The sequence below is a fragment of the Aplidium turbinatum genome, chromosome 1 (assembly GCF_918807975.1).
Source record: "Aplidium turbinatum chromosome 1, kaAplTurb1.1, whole genome shotgun sequence".
NCBI classification, from domain to species: domain Eukaryota; kingdom Metazoa; phylum Chordata; class Ascidiacea; order Aplousobranchia; family Polyclinidae; genus Aplidium; species Aplidium turbinatum.
Window position 1 is genome coordinate 35084431 of NC_137472.1, and position 9080 is coordinate 35093510.

Sequence of the window (9080 nt, forward strand, 5' to 3'; positions counted from 1 at the left end):
AACTTAATAATACAAAATGTAGGCTACACTCACATTAAAACATAATTGATGTATAAAAGTACATTTACGCCACTATAAAAAAAAACAATGAATCCAAAAAATGAATGAATGCAACGAGTCCAAAAACCTCCTACTGTTGTTTCATGCTATAGCATTTTGCGTAGCCTACTGCAAATCGGATCAGAAGTAAATGAAGAGTGTTCAGCAATCTGTGAAATATGCTGTTGTATCATCAACTTGTTCACATACCAATCCAGTACGAAACCAATATGTTTACGATGTCATCAGAGCTAAAACCAATAGTCATTCTGGAAATTTTTTAAGCAGCAAACAAAATACAACATGACTGCACTGATGGAATACAAACAAATGAACAAACCAGGCAAGCGTAGACCTTACAATTTACAGCAGGTGAATTGATTGTTACACTTTTGGTTGTTTGTTTAGCCTACTACTTGCTGCTCTTTGAGGTCAATCTATGTGATTATCACTGTGGTCACAACGGTAAACCATAATCTCTTCGTGGGAAAATTGTAACATAAGATTCCCGAATCCGTTCGTCTGTATGTATCGACCGAAAAAGAAACACTCCTTGAAACGTCTATTCAATAAGTGTATTCCTGTAAAATTAGCCCGCGGCTATCGAAATCGAGATGCAATGCCGTACACCTCTAAAAACTGTCACTACGATACAGATTGCTTGGATAAAAGACGGAGAATTTGTCCAGCTAGCAAGCACCAAATAAACCAGTTAAATGTGCGACCGACTTCCAACAAACAACTTCGAGAATGAATCAGAAAAATTTGTGATAACTCAAAGGCACGTCAGCAGTAGTGTGACGCAATATTTCATGTTTAAACAGGTTTCAACTGAAAGGTTTAAACAGGTTTGACACAAGTCTTACGAACGATGGTGCAATTTTGGCTCATGTTTTAGGAATTTCCATGACGTAAGATTCAGTAGACTTGAACGGTTTTTATATGACGTTTGATTTGGTGAACAATTGTCTGGAACATAGCGGCCCCTAGTTATGACAGTCTGACATGGCATAACTAAAAAAGAATTGACGACAATTGTGAGCCAATGAATAAAAACACATGATACACAAATTGTTTGAATCACTCACGTTTAAGTTAATACGCAAATACAAAGGGCATGCAAAGAATGAACAGCAATAAGAATAAACACGACGATACATGAAATTGGTACCATAGGTAGTAGGTACACGCAAAAAATGACGCTATATACAATGGTTGCGATAATAACCGGCTGTTCTGGGCTCAGACAAGTGTCGGCCACCGCAGACAAAACCAGGCTCAAACCCTAACACTTAGGTGTTCTTTACGGGGGCGAGGCACGAAATATCCCTCAACACATAGTCTACTTTCACTTTCCCCGTACTCTCATCATAGTTGCAGACGGCAACTTTAGCTCTACGAACCACAGGCTTCCCTTTCCTAATTTGTGGAACTACCTCATGCACCCTCCCAAGTTGATACTTCCCACGTTTACCAATGTCTTGAAGAGAACCCACCACTACAAGTTGACCAGGCTCCGAATTCTCGGCCATTTTTAGCTATTTTTTCCGGCCCTGAAGACCTGGCAAGTAAAAATCGATCCATTTACTCCAAAACTGCTGAGAAAGTGACAAATTGAACCGATAATCCCTTCTTAATTGGTCACGATCATGTGGTTGCCCAACAGCACAGTATGGGTCTAAGTATGGGGTTAAAAGTGAGGCAGGGGTGATGACAGTAAAATCCCTAGGGTCGTCACTCAAAGGTACCAAAGGGCGTTCGTTCACGATCCGAACGGCACTGCCTGTGTACGTAAGCAGTTCAATAAAATTGGGCTTACGACTTGAAGAGTCCAAAATGTGAAAAAATGCAATTTTAAATTGTTTAACCATTGCCTCCCAGGCGCCACCTTGCGCCGGAGCATACGGAGGTATAAATTCCCAGTTTATCTCTCTCTGTCTCAGGGCGTTGTGAAATTCAGCTGATTCTATCAACTCGGGTAACTTCTTAGATGCTGCCTGAAAGGTACTTCCATTATCGGAATAGATAGCATTAACCTGCCCACGTAAATCTGTAAACCTTGTAAAGGCAAGTAAAAAATCACTCAGCGACAATGACGTAACCAGCTCAACATGAATAGCGCGAGATGCCATACATGTGAACAAGAGTCCCCAAGCTTTTTTGTGACTTCTACCTTCAACAAACGTTAAAGGTCCAAGATAGTCTAAGCCGCAATCAAAAAAGGGTTTCCTATGCGCAGTTGTGCGAGACAAAGGTAAATCAGACATGAGCTGCCTTATAGGCCGTGCTTTCTCAATCGCACATACACCACAATCATTAAGATACCTCTTCACGGAGGCATTACCATTAGCGATCCAAAACTTCTGTCGCGTAGACAACAAAGTGTGCTGTACTCCACAGTGCGCATTTCCATTATGATGCGACAGTACAACAAGCCTAGTGAAGGGGTGCTTCGAAGGCAAAACAATCGGATGCTTTGCTTCAAGAGAGATCTCGGGAGAATTACTTAAGCGCCCTTCAATGCGGATTACACCAGCGTCATCTACGCAAGGTCTGTACTTTTTAAGTGAACGTAATTCTTTCAAGCGTTCCTTCTCACGTTGCGAAGCGCCAACACTACCTCGCTTTATCACTTCCTCAAGGGCATCCGGCGATCGTTTGGTCATTAAATGTACCACATCGCCATACACGCTCTTCTGAACAAACTTCACAGCCAACTCTGAAGCACTGTTAAGATAAGATGCATCCAGTTTTGGCTTCACAAAGCTACGCTTTCTCGTTTTACAGAACAAAAATTCAACAAAAGCAACCAAATAAGCGATTCTCTTTTTCATAACATACAAAGAAGGTGCGGCCTCGATCAATCTGTGAAGACCACCCTGTCCAACGTCAAGCGACTCCTTTTCGTCACGAAGATATAGGCTATGGACAGGTACTGGAGTGGCATTTTCTACAGATGGAATTTCCTCACACTGATAGAGAAGACTAGAACCATTTAACCACAACTCTCGAAATTCTTTCTTTGTAATAAGATTTGGCCTTGTGCCAACATCAGCTGGGTTCATATCGGTAGGGAAAAAATGCCAATCCTGGGCTCCAGACAACAATAAAATATGCTCAACTCGACGCGTAATAAACTTATTCATACGTAAATCAGGGTTTTTAACCCACTGCAACACAGTACGAGAATCACACCAAAAATACTTAAGGCAGTCGGGCATCTTCAATGCCTCGTAGGCCTGCTTCACGAGTCTTGCTGTATTCAAAGCGGCAACAAGCTCTTTCCTAGCTATCGGCCAAGAAAACTGATTTTTTACAACAATGGTAGATTTACCCAGAACGAAAGACACACTCGGAACTCCGTTAACCAGTCTACGTAAGTAAACAACAGAAGAGAAAGCTTGATTCGAAGCATCACTAAACCCATGCAATTGATATGAAACAATATCATCCGGACTGCACACACCAGAGTTTGCAAAATACCATCTCGGTAACGAAAAATCCTTAAGCAGGTCCAAAGAGCGAAGCCACGACTCCCACTCTTTAACAAAGCTATCAGGGACCTCGGTGTCCCAATCAAACTTGTCTATCGCCAATTGCTGAAGTATAAGGCGTGCTTTTAGAAAAAAATGGCGCTCCAAAGCCTAGCGGATCAAAATTTTGTCCAAGCTAACTGAGCATACTTCGGCGCGTGTGTTTAGCTAAGGGCTTTAAGGAACATGCGATACGCATCTCGTCAGACTCGGTTTGCCACACACAACCCAATGTCTTCGCTGATGGCAAAGTCATATTTTCAGTCTGAAAGTCAATGTCACGAATCAAAGGTGAAAGCATCTCATTATCCAAATTTGACAAGACAATCATAGCCTCCTTGTTAGCACTCCACTTAACAAGTTTAAACCCACGGCTATCAAACAAAGCAATTGATTCATGAGTGATTTGCTAAGCTTCCTCTAAGCTATCAGCCGAAAATATAAAATCATCCATGTACATATTATTTGCAATATTGCAGAGAGTCAATTCACCAGCACTGCTGGGATTCTGCTCGATCATTTTCTTTATAGCCAAGCAAGCGATATACGGGCTACTCTTTATTCCCCAAGGGTGTACACAAAAACGAAATGGTACCATCCTACCATTTTCAAGGTCATCATCTTCAAACCACAATATACGAAACAAATCCCTTTGCGACTCAGGTAACTTTATTTGAAAGAAGCATTTAGTCACATCAGCCATGAGACCAAATCTACCAAGCCGAAATCTAGCCAAGACATCTACCAGAGGGTTTAACAAGTCAGGACCCGAAAACATTACATCATTAACACAAGTTCCTCGAAATTCAGACTTGCCATCGTAAACAATGCGCTTTTTTAATTGTGACGTAACAAAGTAAGGTAAATACCATTCAAATCCCTTGACATTTCCTGCTTCACCAGTACGCTCAATATAGCCATTTGATTTAAGATCTTTCATGGTGTCAGTAAGGAAATCACGAAGTTCAGGTTGTTTTAAAGCCTTCTTCCTTAAAGCAGCAACTCTATCTGACGCCAACACAAAATTGTTAGGTAGATCAATATCTTCCTTCAACGGAACAGGTATCTCAAATCGACCATCTTTCAACTCAATATTCGGTTTAACAAGTTCTCTAGCCAAAATGTCATTGCGAGACAATTCACAGGTTTCATTTTGCAAGGTCAAATCCTGAATGACTTTATTCAGGTCTGCTATTTCCATATCGCGAGACTCAATTTTACGCTGAAAGCCAGAGATGACATCCGACTCTGAAGACGTCTGCACTCTGCACACGTTAGCAACGCTTTCATCTAAGGGTGACTTACCACCACAAGCCAACCAGCCGAGAGGAGTGAGTAAAGCATGCGGTTCACTACGATTTTCACCAACACGCTCTTCTTTTGCACACATCAAATAAGCGTTGTCGTTGCCAATCAGTACATCTACAGTACGGTACTACAATCATTCAAATGAAACATATTCACGTCATGAAAATGACGGAAACCATTTAAATCTTGTTTATGCGGTAAAGTTTTAACATCGTCAGCCCAAGCTGGGTTAACCACCGAAGTTATATCACAAAACAGTTCATCTGTCTCTAACGACTGGATGTTGAGTTTAACAAGGTCAGCACAAGTAGCTTTCTGACCAGCCAGGGTATCCATTTTAAACGACGCTTTATCGTACGGTTTAAGATCAAGTTCACACACCAAATCACTCGAAACAAACGTCAACTGCGAACCAGGATCATGCTGACAATACACCAACTTCGATTTGCCAGTCATTGGATTCAAAACACGAGCAGCAGTAACGCGGTTAAAGCTGCTTTAACATTTCCAATCTTAACATTACGCACAGGAACTCTGGCACGAGCATCATCTTTCCCAACCGAATCCAGAGAATCACGTGACGTCACATAAAAATCATGCAGAAGAAAATAGTGTTTCCTATCGTTGTTAGGCCCACACTTACGACAGTTATTTGCATGAACGCAATCCCTAACCATATGCTGGCGCAAACAATTCAAGCATTTGCCAGCTTTCACAATGACATCTCTCCGATCTTTAGGTGTCAAGCGCAAAAATTCTTTACAATTAGACAAAAAATGATATTCAACTTGACCACGTGACGAACAACAAACGCATGCCGGCAGGTCTTTACGTCTAGCCTCACCACCGCGCGGTGCGCCAACAACAGTCGAGTACTGCGAACTCCCTGACATCACATCATCATGGGGTTTTACGGACGTCTGCCTAACCGGACATGAAGGCAATTTTCCTTTGCCAAACTTTTTAAAATGCTGCGACTCACCAGAATCGCCCATTAGCATAATGCTAAAATCAGTCGACTTACGCGTTTCCTCTCGTACAACAAAATCGAACAAACTCTGAAAAGTAGGCTCATTAGTGCCACCATACTGATCACCTAAAAAGTCAAGATAATGCTGCTTAGCGTCAAACGGGAGTCGCTTAGCCAAATCCAAAACAAAACGTCCTTCCAATTTGTCACGCTGACCATAAGCTTGCGCGTAAAGCAAACACTGCGATAATTCATCTTTAAACTTATTCAGATCACTGGAAGAGGTCGAAGTCAATTTGCTACCATAGCGATACTTTCTAATTTCTGGTTCTGCGAAAAGACCTCCACGAACCCCAAAACGCTGGGACAAGCGAGCTAACGACATTTCTATCCTGTCTTCCTCTGACAAGCCAGGGGTGTCAGAAACCAAATTAGCAATCGTTTGCGCAGCTGTTCTAACACAAGCTGCTTGTAACAAAGTCAAACAAGTCCCCTTAAAGGGCGAAGCTGCCATTAAGGCCGTAACACGATTTTTAAAGAAGATAAATGGCATATTATTACCATCGTAACCAATCAAGGCCGCCTTATCGAAAAACGTCCTACTATTTTGGTATTCAAAAAAGCAATCCTGCTGTTGAGAACTCGATTTAGCGGGAGAAAACAAGCTATATCCCTTAAGCGGCTGATGGGGCTCAGTCACATGCACAGCCCGATCACGATCCTCACAAACGTTAAAATCAGGAGACGCGATACGCCTCTCACAACCACCCAAATTACGTGTAGCTGGGCGATCCACAACTAGCGGCGCAGAAAACTTTGAAGGGGGCAAAGCATTACTGCTAATGGCGGCCCCGTGACCTGTACGCTCTGGGGGAGGAGTTCGGTTGTAATTCACAGACCTTGGCTCTACAGCATTCGGAAGACCCTTAGCCGCGGCCCCGAGACCTCCTGAAACAGCTGAAAAACGTGTGGATTGCCCTGGTCCACTCACAGGTTGAACGGGCGTTTGGAAAAGGTTATGTAAATTAAACTGCGATTGATGTTCATTTCTGGAATGCCTAGAAGAGCTCTTCTTAGAGCTACGCCGGGAGCCCGCCTCTGATCGATATTCAGCTAAAACTACCTCTTTACGTTGTTCAGCCCTCAACTGAGCGTCTTTGAGTGCGAACTCAGCAGCTCTCGCTTCGGCTTTCGCGGCGGCTTCAGCAGCTCTCGCTTCGGCCTCCGCTCTCGCGGCGCCTCTGCTCGTACAGCCTCAGCAGCTCTCACGGCAGCCTCAGCTCGTATGGCCTCAGCTCTCGCGATGGCCTCAGCAGCTCTTGCTTCGGCCTCAGCTTGGATCTGGAGCTCCTCTCGTCTTAGCTGTAGGTTAGTTTGTGCCACTATCCGAGACGAAGTCCTAGACATCCTAGTGCTTACATTTGAGGCGCTATCCTCAGGATGTATGTCAGCATCCAACATATCTAAGAACTCACTTTCTTTTTGTTCAAAGTTATTTTTTAACGAGTTAAATTCGGGATCTACCCTATCACGAAGTTCTGGCAAGATTGCAGAGTTAAAAATTTTAATCAAAAGAGCATGGAAATGCCGTAATTCCTCTTCTAAAGTAGAGAACTTAGATCTAAAAATTAACAGTTCCTGCTTATCACTCAAAGAACCTAGGGCTACAGAAAGTTCCCCAATTTGAGTCAAAATATCCCGTCTAAGATGCCGGGCTTCTCGAACTGACTTAGCCTCATCGTTACTGGGTCCCTCCCCAGAATGGCCTGCCCGACCGCAAAGAACATCATCAGGCTTAAACTCAGTCGAGTCTACGGCGGTCGAGTCCCTGTCGCCACCGAGTGTAGACATATTAAATGTTGGGGCTAAATTTAACAATTAAAAAAAATAAGTTACACAAACACACAAAATTATTAGGCTACAGTAGTTATAAAAAACTTAACTGCCAAGACCGTAAAAATACAAAAAAGAATTTAAATGCACGATACCGTAGCTGTACGGGCATGAAGTCCTAAAGTCCACAAAACTTGCTTGGATTCTTCCACTTGAATCTACAAGCACAGATGGATTGTCTTTAATCTTCTTTCTTGCCAATGAATGTCAAAGTTATTTTTCTTCAGTACCAAACTGAGAAGAAATGTCTTTACTTTTCTTTGCTTCTGTAAGAGTGTAGACTACCAACCAACAAATCTTCTTTTATTATTTCTTGTACTTCTAAGTATTTCTTCTGCACTAGCTGACAACAAACACGTCGTTTATTTTTATGCCTTCAAGTGCTTCTTGGCCTACCAGCTAACAAAAATCGTCTTTTATTTTTTTATGCTTTAATTTCTTCTTGACCTACCAACTGACAAGAACTCGTCTTTTATTTTTTATGGTCACAACGGTAAACCATAATCTCTTCGTGGGAAAATTGTAACATAAGATTCCCGAATCCGTTCGTCTGTATGTATCGACCGAAAAAGAAACACTCCTTGAAACGTCTATTCAATAAGTGTATTCCTGTAAAATTAGCCCGCGGCTATCGAAATCGAGATACAATGCCGTACACCTCTAAAAACTGTCACTACGATACAGATTACTTGGATAAAAGACGGAGAATTTGTCCAGCTAGCAAGCACCAAATAAACCAGTTAAATGTGCGACCGACTTCCAACAAACAACTTCGAGAATGAATCAGAAAAATTTGTGATAACTCAAAGGCACGTCAGCAGTAGTGTGACGCAATATTTCATGTTTAAACAGGTTTCAACTGAAACAGGTTTAAACAGGTTTGACACAAGTCTTACGAACGATTGTGCAATTTTGGCTCATGTTTTAGGAATTTCCATGACGTAAGATTCAGTAGACTTGAACGGTTTTTATATGACGTTTGATTAGGTGAACAATTGTCTGGAACACACAGGTCAACAAGAAAATTTTACAACCTAGTCTAACAACCTTTTCTAGGTAATTCAGGTGTACTGAGCTCGAATCTGAAGTCAGAATTTTCCTATCACGTCAGGATTTCAAGATAATTACACTTTTGTTCGTTTCTTAGCAAAAAAAATCAATTTTTCTACAGTTAATTGTCTCCAACAAAGGTAAATAATGACGTAATAATAACCTTTGGCTTTTTGCTTTTGTGACATCATAATCTGTCATAATGGACAGCTGGTTACATTCAGTTCTAAGTATTACATCAAGTGATTGTATCATTGGTTTTGAGGTTGTTGCGGCGTTTGTGTTGC